General features: G+C 33.8%; 1 long non-coding RNA gene across 4 annotated transcripts; it reads right to left on the minus strand.

The window, feature by feature from the left end:
* Positions 1–2,278: 2,278 nt before the first annotated feature.
* LOC114926082 (uncharacterized) lies at positions 2,279–7,638 on the minus strand. Of its 4 annotated transcripts, none has more exons than XR_011878653.1 (4): positions 6,734–7,553; positions 6,387–6,552; positions 6,081–6,251; positions 2,279–4,008 (listed from the first exon to the last, which is right to left on the minus strand). It is a non-coding gene; the product is annotated as an uncharacterized lncRNA (long non-coding RNA). The 4 variants fall into 4 exon arrangements; XR_011878654.1 differs by lacking the exon at positions 2,279–4,008 and adding an exon at positions 5,475–5,769 and having other exon boundaries at positions 6,734–7,638; XR_011878652.1 differs by lacking the exon at positions 2,279–4,008 and adding an exon at positions 5,475–5,775 and having other exon boundaries at positions 6,734–7,506.
* Between the last annotated feature and the right edge of the window lie 8,628 nt (positions 7,639–16,266).

Here is a 16,266-nt window from a genome sequence, read left to right on the forward strand (position 1 = left end):
GTAATAGGCTCATAAATGAGTTGGATTTGGGTCTGGGAAACTCAAAAATCGCCCCAGCGTTTTACCTTTAATGAGGTGACGTGCGAGCTGCGACGCGTACGCGTGGGTCACGCGTACGCATCGATTGACATTTTTACTTCCCACGCGTACGCGTCGTTCCACGCGTGCGTATCGATGAATGCACTCCAAATCCTTGATTTTCTATGATCTCTTCACTTTGCCTGCTTTTCTCTTCATTTCTTTGATCCATTTCTAGCCTTTTCAATTTGAATTCACTAACAAACACATCAAGGCATCTAGTAGAATCAAATGTGAATTAAAATTAGCAAATTAAGGTCTAAAAAGTATGTTTTCACTCTTAAGCACAAATTATGAGAAATTCATGAAACCATACTATTTCATGGAATAAATATAAAAAAAATGATAAAATCTCTTAATTCAGCATAAAATACACCACAAAATAGTGATGCATCTTATAACATAAATAAGAAGAAGATACAAACACTTTAATCAATTCAAATTTTTGACAAAAATTACAAATATCAAAAAACGAAGCTTGAAGGTAACGGTTCCATCAGGTTTCTAGGCTTCTCTCACTCACGGTCTCTTTCTCCCTTTTTCCTTATGGTTTCACGGGTTCAATGAAGAGAAAAGAATATTAGTTGTTAATGATGATGACGAGGTGGAAAGAGTGAGGTGTCAAGTTACGAGACTATTGAGTCAGCAATTCAAATTATAAATATTTTAAACAGATAATTATAAAAATTAAAACTATATATATATGATTAAATATATATGAGTTATTAATATAAATGATATTAGTAACTTAATGATAAAAGATATATGATGGAGCATTAGCAACTTTAAGCTTATCAAAAAATACTAATATTTACTTATATTAGCAGATATAGAATTCGATAAGAATAATAATAATATTATTATCTAAACTTTATTATAACTATGGCATATAAATAAATAAATAACATAATAATAAAGGTATATATTATTATTTATTTTATTTACACGACTTCGAAACGACTAAATAAAATTAATCACTGAAAAAATCAAAATCTCGTTTAGTAAAATATCACACTTTAACAATTATATTTGTGAATTAAATTTATTTATATACTATATCTATTATATTATTTTATGTAAAATTAAAATCTACTCTCTTAATTTAATATCATATATATATTTGCTCCCGACATTTCTAAAATTAAATTGAGATTATGTCTAAAGTCTTAAGTCTTAACACTGTAAACAGGATATAATTAATATATAATATTTTAACAACTAAATACCTAAAATAAGTTAATTAAATAACAATAATTAATACCTAAAATATTAAAAAAATTTTTTTAATAAATATGAGAAATAAAAATAAAAAAATTGATAAATAATAATAAATATTATTATTATATAAAAAATAATTTTATTTGAAAAAAAAATTCATAAAAAATTAACGCCTCATTTTATTAGTTGAAAAAAAAATTTAATTTTAATATATTAAATAAAAATAAATAATTGCTAAAACCACAACTTGCACATAACAGGCCCAAGATAAGCGACTATGGTTCCCGTAAGTAATATAAGCGGCTAATTGTTTGAACTTTGAACGTGCAAAGTCTATAATTTCTGAACCAGAAATTGGCGACCTATTCCCTCCACATAGAGAAGTTTGCACGTGTCAACACTGCATATAAATTGAGGGAATATCTGTATGCTTTTTGCTCTGTACACTATAATTCATCATATATAATATATGTAAAATAATTAGTAAAATAATTAATAATATTGTATCATATTTAAATTTTTATTTTAATTTGATTTAATTATTTTGCTGGTCCTTATAGTTTCGCAAAATTTTTAATTAGGTCTTTATATTTTTTTCTTTTTAATTGGGTCCTTGTACCAATTTTTCTTTTTCAATTAAGTCCCTCTTAACAGTAATTGGTTTAATTTGTATAGGAACCAATTAAAAAAAATTAGTGCAGGGATCCAAATAAAAAGAAAAAAAAATATAAAGACCTAATTAAAAATAAAATTTGGTACAAAGACTCAATTAAAAGGAAAAGAATATAGGGACCTAATTAAAAATTTTATGAAATTATAGAGACTAGCAGAGTAATTAGACCTTTTAATTTATGTTATGTATATAATGATAGTTATATATGAGAAAAATCTGTGTTCTGAAGCCATTTGGTGAGCTTAGCAATGAATCAAGTAAGAGATGACGAAGAACGTAACAGAGAAAAAGAGAGAAGAAAAAAAGAGCTTTCTGGAATAGTGATGACTCAATTAAAACTAATTATAATTGTAGTATCTATTAAGCTTATGTACAATTTTTGTCTAACTAACTAACTATTGCCAACTCAACTAATTGCCTACCTAACATAGCATATAAATAATACAGATTCTCCAACTTAGCAAATAAATACTATAAACATAGTCCCTCAAGTTGGTGATGATACACTCATGCCAACTTGCTATGGAACCAAAGCAACCCAATAAAATTCACCATCCAAAGTTCTTTCTTCCTAACCTCATTAATACACTACATTAGTCAAGGAAAGATTGACCAAAGTAATTTACTCATCAAACTCTATTGTATGGGTTTTAGGAAGTAAAGAACTTGGGATCTTCTTCCTCCCGATCCCCTTGATTGAAAATATTGAATTTGTGCAAAGAAAAAAAAAACTACTTTGATAAACTCAGTGTTCTTATCAATCTCTATTGTATGTGTTCAAAAGAAGAAGAAAGAAGGACTAAGAACATGGCCCCTGCATAAGGGACTTATTGTTGCAGATGTCTAGCAAACCTACTGGTTGAAACACTTGGAGAACAAAGTTGGAGAGAGGGATTTTGTAAGAAATTCAACATACTGCTCACCGGTAGAGACTTGTAGCAATTTCACCAAGCAAGATTGAACCCGTTCTCTTATTACATGACAATCAATTTCAATGTGTTTTGTTCTCGTAAAATACGGGGTTGGCAGTAATGTACATGGCAGAACGACTGTCACAATACAAAGGAAAGGGCTTGGAATGTGAAAAACCAAAATTCTTGAGAATGAAGGAAAACCATTGAGCTTCACAAACTGCTAGTGTAAGAGCCTGATATTCAGTCTCCGAAAAAGAACGAACAACGGTGGGTTGTTTCTTGCCCTTCCAGGAGACGAGTGAAGTGCCAAGATAAAAGCAATAACTAGAGATTGATCGGCGAGTATATATCTGGACATGAAGCCCAAGCAGCGTCCGAGTAGCCAAATAATGACAAATCAAAAGTGGCTGAAAAGAACAAACCTGTGGCAGGTGAGAATTTGAGGTATTTAAACATCCTCATGCCAGTTTGATGATGTGCTAGTGTTGGGCAATATAATCCAAGTACTGACTGAGTTTTTCAATGGTAAAGAAAATGTTCGGTCTAGTACTAGTGAGATAGACCAATCTATCAATGAGTCTGTGATAAGCTGAGAGATCCTTATAAGCTAGACCCGAGTCTTTTCCAAGCTTGATCGAATAGTCCATGGGAGTGGTAACTGACTTGGCATTAAGATCTAAGACATATTTTCTCTGATTAACAGCAATGCCCTTGTGGCTTTGAGCAATTTCAAAACCTAAGAAGTACTTAAGTTCCCCTATATCTTTGATCTTGAAGGCATCATCCAGTTGTTGCTTGAAAGAATCGATTTTTCGTATACAATTTTTTGTCAAAATCAAATCATCAATGTAGACTAGAACCATAGTAACTTCAGCCCTGTAGAACTTAGTGAAGAGTGAGTAATCATACTTGGATTGAGTGTAACCAAGCTGAATGAGCACAACTGTGAGTCGGGCATTCCATTGTTTGCTCGCTTGCTTGAGACCATAAAGTGACTTTTGCAATTTACAGATCAGACCAGCAGTGGAAACATCTAAACCTGGTGGCAGCTACATGTAAACACCCTCATCAAGCTCACCGTGAAGGAAAGGCGGTGTAAACGTCCAATTGGTGGAGGTACCATCGCTAGGTTGCAGCCAAACACAAAAGAATACGCAGTGTCACCATATTTGCCACAAGTCTCTATATATCAAAGAAATCAAATCCTGAAATCTGGGTATAACCCTTAGCAACGAGTTTGGATTTATGTCACTCAATACTCCCATCCGAGTTGTATTTAATTTTGAATACCCACTTACACCCAATAGCCTTCTTGCCAGCGGGTATAATAGTGAGTTTCCAAGTCTTATTCACATCCAAGGCATGCAATTCGGTAGAGATGGCATCTCTCTAGCAAGCATGTGCAATTGCCTCATCATAGTGTGTCAGTTCAGTCATTGATGATACAACTAATGCAAATTCTTGATATGCATAAGACAAGTTGTCATATGAGATATAATGTGATATTGGATACCTTAAAGAAGAGTTAGAAGTAGCAGAAACATGAGAAGATTGCATACAATAGTAATCTCGTAAATGTGGCAGTCGCCTCCGAAGTCTTTTAGATCTTTGAAAGGGTGTGCTGAGTGTTTATGTGAGAAAAGGTGTGATTCAAAGGAGATAAGTAATTTTCTGGTATAATACTAGAAGATTGTGCCTGAGATTATGATGAATTTAGTGACGTTCCAAGAGTAGATGTATGAGAAAAATACAGCTCATCATATTTGCAAGTGTTGTAATGAGGATGAAATGAAGTAAGGATTTGTGAAGGTGCAACAAGCTGAAAATTAGTGTCTTTTGAGAAAGGAAAAATATTTTCATAGAAAATAGCATTTCTAGATACACTCAACTGCTTGCTCTGTAAATCCAAAACAACAAAACCTTTTGTTCCTGGTATATAACCTCGGAAAACTCCTTTCTTAGCGCATTTATCAAGCTTTTTTTGATGCGCAATTAAAGTGGAAATATAGACCAAACAATCAAAGACTATAATGTTTTGAAAATGTGGTAGAGAATTATGCAATTTTTCAAATGAACTTTTGTTGTGTAAAGCGGGTGTGGGCAGCCTATTGATAATGTAGACTGCATAGGATGCTGCAAAATTCCAATAACACAATGGAATTGAGGAATGAAAGAGTATAGCCTGAGTCACTTCTAAAAGATGTTGGCGCTTCCTTTCTACAATTCCATTTTGTTGTGGAGTTTCTACGCATGAAGTTTGATGCAATATGCCTTTAGAAGTATAAAATTGAGTTAGTTGGAACTCTTTTCTGTTGTTGGATCTAATGCACTTAACTGTTTTATTAAACTGAGTTTAAACCAATTGTATGAAGTTTTATATAAGTGCACTAGAGTCTGACTTTGCTTTCATGCAAAAAATCCAAGTGAATTGACTATAGTCATCCACAATAGTGAGAAAATACTTATAGCCACTAACTGAGGGAACAACAATCGGTCCCCTAATATCCATATGCAACAAATCAAAATATGCATGTGTATGTGAAGTGTTGTTTGGAATCATTGTTGTTTAGCATAATGACATGAATCACAAGTTTCTTTAACTCGAACTTTATTCAAATCTTGAAAATCTGTGTACAATTGTTGCATGCTTTCTAGCTTATCATAAGGAACATGACCTAATCTATAATGTCATAACTTGGCTGAGGTATCCCCTATCACAGTTCTATGCATACTACATGAGTTTATATCTAAATCATGACTAGAGTCTACATTTAGAGCTATATTATTCATGCCTAAAGTGCGTATGTAGGGAAGCTGTTTAGATTCCATTGTATATAATCCGAGATTCTTACTAGCTGCTCCAATTATCTTCAAAGTAGTCGGATCCTATATCTTGCAACCAAGTTTATTAAAAATAAATTTACAATCTAGAGAATCAATAAGTTGTGACACAGACATGAGATTATACAGAAAATCTGGTATGTACAAGACATTAATAATATGTAATGTTGAAGAAAAAATGACTATTCCCGAGATGTATGATATGGCAACTTGTTTATTTGGGAGTTTAACTCTTACTGATTTTATATTTTTATAGCATTGAAATGCATTGATGCAATATGTGACATGAGTCGTAGCCCCTGAATTGATAATCTATTGAGTACCACCTTTCGAGGAAATCATGCATGCTCTTTTACCTTGATCTGTAACCGCTTAGTTCACACTATGAATTGGTTGAATTTTTGCTTCATGTTGCTGCAACAGAGCCAGCAGTGCCTCCTTTTGCTCAGGAGTGAAGTTTGTACTTGGTCCCTCAGCATTTTCTTTGTACAAGCTAACAGTACTGCTGTCTTCATCATTCTCAACAGCTGCAGTGACATTGTTGATAATATTAAAATTAAATTGCTACTTCATATGTGATGGATAACCATGCTTATAACAAACATCCACTAAGTGGCCAGTTTTGCCACAATAAGAACAGAGCTTGGATGAATTTTCTCTACCTCTTCTGCCATTGCCTCTGCCTATATTGCCTCTGCCTCGACCCCTTCCTCTTTGAGCTTGGCCATCGGCAAAATTGGCACGGTTCAGTCGGTTCTCTCGTTGATCAAATGCACTAAACAGTGCTTTGGAGTCCACAATATCCATGTTAAGTAGTTGTCTCTCTTGCTGTTATAATTTAGCAAACAGATCTTCAATATTAGGCAAGGGATCCATAAGCATTATCTATGAGACTATGACTTGACGATGCTATATTGATCATTCAGTCTTCTGAAAAATCTTACAACATACGTATTATGCCTATAGTCTCTGATTATTCTCAAACAAGAGCATTCGATAGCACACTAACAATTTGGAATAGGTCGAAAATTCTCCATTTCCTCCCAAACCGCCTTCAATTTCGTAAAATAAGAGATGACGTTGAGCTCTCCTTGCTTCATAGAAAAGAGTTCTTCATCTAATTCTGTAATTCGATATTTATCTCCTTGATGAAACCTAATCTTCAAATCTTGCCACAAATTAGATACAACACTAATCCACATGACACTTTGAGCAATTTCAGCATTCAATGACAAATTCAACCAAGAAAGCACAAAGGTACTTATCCCATGCATTAAAGTTAGGATCCCTTTGGTTTAAGAAGTGAACCATCAATAAAACTGATTTTGTTCTTTCCTTTAATAGCTCTCAATATTGCTCTAGACCATGAATCATAGTTGTGATGATCTAACAAACTAGTAATTAGAGGAGTACATGAACTCTCTCCTGGATGATGGTAGAACTCACTTGAAGGATCTAGATTCGGATTCACAGGAACCTTCAATGCAGAGGCTTGAATCACGTTGATTTGAGCTATCAATTGAGCCAATGTTTGAAGATCTAATTCTTCAACTATTGCATTTGAACTCGCTCCACTTGATTTGCCATCAATTTTAGCAAGAATAAAATATTACGTCGATTCATTGAGCGAGAAATGAAAAACCTAGCGAATGAAGCTCGATCTCTACACCATGACTCCACGCTCACCACACCATTAGAAAAACCTGTGTTCCGAATTCATTTGGTGAGCTTAACAATGAATCAAGTAAGAGATGGTGAAGAACGTAACAGAAAGGGTGAGAGAAAGTGAAAAGAGAAAAAGAGCTTTCTGAAATAGTAATGGCTCAATTAAAACTAAGTAACTAACTACAATTACATCATCTACTAAGCTTATGTACAATTCTTGTCTAACCAATTATCTACTACAAACTCAGCTAATTTCCTAACAAACATAGCATATAAATAATACAGTTTCTCTAACTTAGCAAATGAATACTATTTGGTTTGAAGAAATAATAACAATTAATTGATGATGACCAAACATTAACTATTAGGTTAAAAGCTCAAGTGTGTAGGATTAATTTGTTAATTATGGAGCTTTGTTACAGATCAATGAACAAGAAAGAAACTTATAGCCAAAGCACAAATAAATGGTTTAGATCCTTGAAAATATTTGAAAAAGGATGAAAGAGAAGATAACAGGTATGGATGCATGTATGGTTTAATCACTGTTGTTACTCTATCTCTCTTCTGTGCCACTGCTGTTGAATTGGGGAAGAAGAATTTAAAATTGCTGAAACTAAATTTCAAACTTTAGAAGTTTTACTCCTTTATTAAAGGGTTAAACGGCCTGAGATTGATTCAAGGAGTGAGAGAACAAAGTTAGGGTTTCCATAGCTTACAAAGCTATTCCTTCTTCTCCTTCATGGTTCTCTATTCAATATTCTGCTTTCTCAATTTTATCTTTTTTGTTTTAATGAAAAAAGGCATTAATTTGAGGAATTAAGAAAAAGCCATTGAAAAAAAAAAAGACAAAAAGAATTAGACTTGGAGAAAAGCCAAATAATTATTTCAGAAATTCTTTATATGTTTTTCTGTTTTGTTTTCATTATCCTGAAGGGATTCCCTTGCTAAGTTGGGTAGGCACTTAGTGTTTGAAAATCTAGGGAGTGAACCTAGTCAAATCTAGTTTGGGTAGAAGTTGGGTTTGTCCCAGATAGGATTGGGTTGAATCCTAAGAAAATTGGTGTTTGTAATCTTTGAAAGATAGTGAAAATTTTACCACTGTTGTGGGGGAGACTAGATGTAGGTTACATTGCACGTGGTGGTTGAACTAGGATATATAACTATGTCACTTTTCTTTCTCTATGTTGATTCTGATTTTATTTTCTAAGAGAAAAAATAAAATTGTCTCCTACTCATTCTAACCAGCAAAACGTCACAACAACTTTGCTCTCATACAATTTTGTTTTGACTCCTCTATCGACAAGAGACAAAATAAAATTGTCTCCTATTTATTCTAACCGGCAAGACGTTACAACAACTTTGCTCTCATAAAATTTTGTTTTGGCTCCTCTATCGACAAGAGAGAAAATAAAAGTGTCTCCTGAGCTTTCAACAAAAGCAGACTTAGCAGATTCTCTAAAGTTTCATCTAGTCTGAAGTAAAAACAAGAAAAAGTAAAAAAGAGGCCTAGATTCAACCTCCCCTCCTCTAAGCCACTGATATCCATCAAATACTATCAACAATATAAATTTTAAAATTTAGTTTTATTTGTTGAATTTTAATAATTATACGAACGGAACGGATACCCGCAGAGACGAGAATGAGTTAGAGTTCAACTTTTCACTACTTACGAATAAGAGCGAGACAGATTTTATGCAAATTATAGTAAAAGATATGAGGAGTGTCATTGGTACGTGCTAAAAATATAGTAGAAGAGACCCAAAATGTTTTTGTTATTTCTGATTAGTATTTGGTTATAGATAGAATTTAGAAATTGTTCCTATCTCGTGTTCGGTGAGAATGAACAAAATACATAGACATATGAAAATGACAAAAGAAAAAAAATAAAAAATGAAGAGTAAAGACTCAACCTTGTATATCCATTTTTACGAAGGATAAGACGTCCCTTGTCCCAAAAAAAAGGAACTCTTCGATCTTCAATCTTTTTATTTTAGAACAATACGAATTCTCTGTTAAAAAATATGTTAAATAGTAACGAAAATTAGATTTATGGGAGTTTTATTGTAATTTGTGCAGGTTTTAAACCCTCACAAAGTTCTTTTCAACAATATAACCAACTATGACCATTACAATCACTACCTTCTTCATCCTTGTTGAGTTTGAAAAACTGAAATGATGATCAAACATTATTAAAATATAAATTAGAAATTATTAAAATTATTATTAAGTGTTCATTTGATTATTTACAATAGGTTGTTTGATGATTTTAGTTAAGTGTGCAGGGAAGCAACTTAGTTTTCAATAATGGGCCAAAAGCTAAACAAGCCGAATTTGATCAATGAACAAAATCAGCCTTGTACCAAATTAATTCAAAAATAGTGGCTGAACATTAAAAGGAAGAAAATCAAATTGGCCCAAAGCTTCCTAAAGCCCATATGGTGATCTCAAAATCAATGGGTCTCACTTTGTAAAGTCTTCACTCTTCGGTTACCTAATCCCCTAGTTAAAGTGACACATTTTTCAAGTACCAACTCACATTGCAAAGTCTTCATTTCTTGGTTACTGGGACTTGGAATTCAATTGAGTTTAATTTCCCTGATAGCTTTCACCGAAAGCTTTCTCTCTTCTCTTTCTCCTCTCTCTTGCTTCGGTCAAATCCTAAAACTCATCCAAGAAAAAGAAAGAAAGAAATGGAAACTTCAGAGGTTAAATTTGAAGAAAGGCAAAAGGATTTTTGCCAAATCAAAGTAAAGAAAATGCTATGGTCTAGTTACTAAACTGCCTTGGTCAAAGCTCAACAAAAGTTTGTTTATTCATTTATGCATTACTGAGGATCAAGAAGAAAAGCTCCAAGCTCTCATACATAGAAAAGGAAAACATGGAAAACGTGAAGCCACATTGGATCAGATGCTCATCAATGCTCAGAATCAATTCTTGGGGCCAAAGTCAAGATCAATGGCCAAGATTGAAGAAAATGAATGAAAAAGATTGAGAGAGGTACATGCAAACAAATTCGGTTTCTCTTTCTCTCTCTTCTCTGTTCGAACCGCTGCTACTCTAAGGTTGGAGAAGAAGTTGTTGGGTTGGTTAAACCGGTTTCAACCTTGGAAGCTTCCCCTTTTATGTTAAGGGTGAATGGCCAAGGGTTGAGATCAACGAGAGTAAGTGAAAAAGCACAGAGTTCTCATAGCTACCCAAAAGCTGCCTGAGTTCTTCTCATTCAATGATGTTCATTTAGTTTTTTTTTTCTTAGTTTTGTCTGTCCAAGTCTCATGGTAAAAGGAAAATATGGTGAGGTTTGTAAGAAAAAGCCATTGAGAGGAAAAAAGCAGTGAGCAAAATTAGAGAAAAAGCCATAGATGTCTCAAAGTTTCTTTGTACATCTTTCTGTTGTGAGTCATGATCCTGTGAGAATTTTCTTGCAAGTTGGGTTAGCACTTTGCAATTGAAAGCTTGGTTTGAGTCCAAGTCAAATTCAGATTAGGGTTAGAATCTGGATTTGTCCCAAATAGGATTGGGTAGATCTTAGGGAAGAATTGGCGTTTGTAATATTGAAAAAGATAGTGAAATTCCATCATTGTTGTGATAAAGACTGGATGTAGGCTACATTGCACCTAATAGCTAAACCAGAATATATCTGGTGCCATTTCTTCTTCTCTGCCTCGTTTCTATTTCTGTTACTCAGGAGACAAAATAAAAAATGTCTCTCAACTTGTTACGAGACAAAAGTGAAAATATCTCCTGAAGTTTGTTGAAAAGGTAAAAGTAATATTCTATAAAAAAGGAAGCTAAGATTCAACCCCCATTCTCTTAGCCACTGATTACCATCAATTGGTATCAGAGCTTGGTCTCAAAGAGATCAAGCTTTGCAGCTTGGAGAAAAGATCCTGATGGAGAAAAGATCCTGATGGAGAATAACAGTGGTTCTAATGTGGTAGCCTATACTCTAACAGAAGGACAATCAAGCAAAAGACCTCCGTTCTTCAATGGAAAGAACTATAGCTACTGGAAGGAGAGAATGAAGATTTTTGTTCAATCTGTGGATTACAGAGTCTGGAAGATAATTTTGGAAGGCCCACAAGTCCTAACCACAACAGGAGCTGATGGTGTGATTGTTTCTAAGGCTGAGGCTGATTGGAATGATGATGACAGGAAGAAAATAGAGCTCAACGCCAAAGCTGTCAACCTGCTTAATTGTGCTATCAGCTTCGAGGAATACTGACGGGTATCAAGATGCACAACAGCAAAGAAAATCTGGGACGAGTTTTAAGTTACTCATGAAGGCACAACCAAGTCAAAAGAACCAGAATAGACATGCTAAACAGAGAGTATGAATTGTTCTCAATGAAGAAAGGAAAAACAATTGATGAAATGTTTGAAAGATTCAACGTTATCATCACTGGCTTAGATGCTATGGGAACCAAACATTCAGAATCTGTGCTTGTGAGAAAAATATTGAGATGTCTCACTAAAGAGTGAAAAACCAAGGCTATAGTAATAGCTGAGAGTAGTGGCATTGATGAAATGACCTATGATGATCTGAGAGAAAATTTACTTGCTTTTGAAAATACTTATTTAAAAAGGGATACAAAAAAGAAAGGAGTTGCTCTCAAATTTGTCACTGAACCTTTGGATGATGAATCCAGTGATAATTTATCTGACAATAATTTTGTTTTGCTTGCTAAGAAATTCAGGAGAATGATGAAGTAAAAGGAACGAAACAAAGGAGGTAATTCAAGGAAACAAAAAAAGGATTTAAGCAAGGTCATTTGCCACAACTGCAGAGAAGTTGGGCACTACAAGTTTGACTGTCCAAAACTGAAGAAAGAGGACAAGCCAAAAAGGAAAAAAAAAGAAAAGACTCATGGCATCTTGGGAAGACTTGGAGAATGACTCTGAAGATGAGGATGAATCTAAGACTAAACCCCAAACCTGCCTCATGGCCGATCAAACTGAAGAGGTACGTTTCATTGAACCTACTACTGAAAACCTTCATCTTAAATAAAAAATATGAACTTGAATCTCAAAATACCATTCTAAAGGTAGAAAATAGTTTTCTCAAAGATAAATTAAGGGAAACTGAAATCGCTGTTGATCTTGTTGAAGAAAACAGGCAGTTAAAGGCTGAAATTAAAGGCTGTGAGAAACAACATTCTGGGATTACATATCTAAATTGTTTTAAGGAAAATGAAAGGTTGCATAAAGAGCTAAAAAGCCTAAACGAGGACCTAGCTAACTTTGCTCAAAGTTTTAAAAATTTGAATCAACTTTTGGCTAGTCAAAAACCTCTCTGTGATAAAGCTAGTTTGGATTTTCACAAGAAATCTGACAAGTTTATTGAAAAATCCCCTTTTTCCAATATGGCTTCTACCTCGAATGACATACGATTTCAAAATCCAACAAGTTTAAAAAATCAGCAACCTAAAAGATTTTGTAGACTATGCAATCAGAATGGGCATTTTTCAATTCAATGTTTCATGAGTGAGAGAATGATTTGAGACAAAGTGTACAAGGTAGTAGGCAACTACAATGGTCTTGACCAAAGAAGATGGTTTAACATTAAAGAATCCAAAAAGATTTGGATACCTAAGGTCACTTGAGTATTTTTTGTAGGTTTGCCTAGCATCCAAGAGTAGAAAAGACAACATGTGGTATATGGATAGCAGATGCTCTAGGCATATGACCGGAAAGGCTACATTCTTCATCAAGCTTGATGAGTATGATGGAGGATTTATAACTTTCGGTGATAACAGTAAAGAAAAAATAGTGGCCATAGGTAAAGTTGGTAAGAACTTCTCTTCCTTCATAAATGATGTTTTACTTGTTAATGGATTGAAACACAACCTACTGAGCATTAGCCAATTGTGTGATCTTGGATATTTGGTTATTTTTAGAAAATTGGATTGCTTGGTTGTTTGTGAAAAATCGGGTGATATTTTATTTGAGGTAAAAAGATGCAACAATGTGTATGGACTTACTCTAGAGGACTTAAAAGATCAAAAAATAACATGTTTTACCTTTATTGAATAAAAAAATAGCTTTGGCATAAGAAATTGGGACATGCTAGCATGTACCAAATTTCTAAGCTTGTTAAGAAAAATCTGGTTAGAGGAATTCTAAATATTAAATTTGACAAAAATATTACTTGTGAAGCTTGTCAATTAGGCAAACAAGTAAAATCTTTTTTAAAACCAAAGATGGAATTTCTACTAAAAGACCATTAGAAATGTTGCATATTGATCTTTTTGGTCCCACTAGAACTCAAAGTTTGGGAGAAAAACACTATGGTTTGGTAGTGGTTGATGATTATTCAAGATATGGATGGGTTCTTTTCTTGACTCATAAAAATGATGCTTTCTATGCCTTTTTTTCTCTTTGTAAAAAGATTCAAAATGAAAAGAATTTAAAAATTGCCCACATAAGAAGCGATCATGAAAATGAATTTGAAAATCAAGATTTTGAAAGATTTTGTGATGAATTTAGAATTGCTCACAACCTTTTATGTCCTAGAACACCTCAACAAAATGGGGTTGTTGAAAGAAGAAATAGAAGTCTTCAAGAAATGACTAAGGTAATACCTTGTGAAAATGATGTTCCAAAATTTTTGTGGGTTGAAGCTGTAAATACAGCTTGTTAAATTCTAAATAAAACCATAATTAGAAAGGTTTAAAGAAAACCTCCTATGAGCTATGGAAAGGAACTCCCCCTAATCTTAAGTACTTTCATATTTTTGGATGCAAATATTTTGTGCTTCACAACAAAGAAAACCTTGGAAAATTTGATCCAAAATCATATGAAAGTATGTTTGTTGGGTATTCAACCACTAGCAAAACTTATAGAGTTTACCTTAAAGAACATAGAACTATTGAATAGTCCATACATGTATCTTTTTGTGATGCTAACTCCATACTCAGTGCAATTTTAGATGATGATGCAGGAAGTGAAGCAGAAGCAAGTCCTCAAGTAAATCAAGCAAATCCCAAATCTGTTCCAACTGTGAAAAATGACAGTCCATAAATGGCTCGTCAAATTGGAGGAGACATTTTTATTTTGTCTCCTGACTGAGTAGGAGAATCTAGAACAGTGAACTCATCAGAAACTACTCAAGACAAAGTCTCTTCTCAAAAGCCACGTGAATGAAAGTTTTTGAAGGATTACCCTCATAAATTCATCATTGGTGATCCTTCACAAGGAATAACCACTAGATCCTCAAGCAAGAAGCAAGTGGAAACAGGCAACGTAGCCTTCTTGTCCCATTGGAACCTCTCAATGTAAAGCAAGCTCTTAAAGATCCCTCATGGGTAAAAGCCATGGAAGAAGAGCTAATCCAATTTGAGAAAAATGAGGTTTGGACACTTGTACCATACACAAATGATAAAAAGATAACCGGTACTAAGTGAATTTTTAAAAATAAATTGGGTGAGGATGGGTGTGTTGTTCGTAACAAGGCTAGACTAGTGGCTCAAGGTTAAGATCAAGAGGAAGGCAATGACTTTGATGAGTCATTTGCCCCGTTAGCAAGAATGGAAGCAATCTGTTTGCTTCTTGCCTATGCTGCCCAAAAGGGCTTTAAAATATTCCAAATTGATGTTAAATGTGCCTTTCTAAATGGTTTCATTGATAGAGAAGTATTTGTAGCCCAACCCCCTAGTTTTGAAAACAAAAATTTTTCAAATCATGTCTTTAAACTTTCAAAGGCCCTTTATGGCCTTAGACAAGCTCCAAGAGCTTGGTATGAAAGGTTTAGTGCCTTCTTATTAGAAAATGAATTTCAAAGGGTTACTACCAATACTACTTTATTCATAAAAGCATCTAATGATGATATTTTACTTGTTCAAGTTTATGTGGATGTCATAGTATTTGGTTCGGCAAATGAATCATTGTGTGAAGAGTTTGGAAAACTAATGACTAGTGAGTTTGAAACGAGTTTAATGGGAGAATTAACTTTCTTTCTTAGTCTTAAAATCAAATAAACTCCTTGTGGTATTTTTATTCACCAAGGGAAATATACCAAAGAATTAATCAAGAAATTTGGTTTAGAAAATTCCAAACCAATAGGAACTCCCATGCATCCAAACACTAAACTTGACAAGAATGAAAATGACAAAGATGTTGATGAAACAAGGTATAGAGGAATGATAGGATCTCTCATATATCTTACATCCTCCACGCCGGACATTATTCAAAGTGTGGGTGTATGTTCTAGATTTCAATCTCACCCAAAAGAGTCTCATCTTTCGGCCGTTAAAAGAATCATTAGATATATAAAAGGCACATGTGATCTTGGCTTATGGTATCCTAAATCTAATGAGTTTTGTGTAGTAGGGTATTGTGATGCAGATTATGCGGGAGATCGAGTGGATAGAAGAAGCACTTCGGGAATGTGTTGCTTTCTTGGAAATTCCCTAAACATGTGGTCAAGCAAAAAACAAGCCATTGTTGCTTTATCCACGGCTGAAGCTGAATATATCTCCGTATCTGCTTGTTGCTCACAATTAATTTGGTTAAAAACTCAATTAGAGGATTACAAACTGAAAATTGATAGTATTCTCCTGTTTTGTGACAATATGAGTGCAATAAACATTTCAAAAAATTCTGTGTTGCACTCTAGAACTAAGCACATTGAAGTAAGATATCATTTTATTAGAAAACATGTGCAAAAGGGTACTATTAATACTCAATTTGTAAAATCTGAAGAGTAACTGGCTGATATCTTCACTAAACCATTATATGAAGATAGATTTTGTATGCTGAGAACAAATCTGGGAATGAGGGATTTTAATTCTGTTGAATAAATGGTAATTTTCTAGTTTCTGTGTGTTTTTGTCTCGTAGACAGCAGGAAAATAAAACTGGACAAGTGAGGAACTCTTAAAAA

The sequence above is a fragment of the Arachis hypogaea genome, chromosome 20, assembly GCF_003086295.3.
Source record: "Arachis hypogaea cultivar Tifrunner chromosome 20, arahy.Tifrunner.gnm2.J5K5, whole genome shotgun sequence".
NCBI lineage: Eukaryota > Viridiplantae > Streptophyta > Magnoliopsida > Fabales > Fabaceae > Arachis > Arachis hypogaea.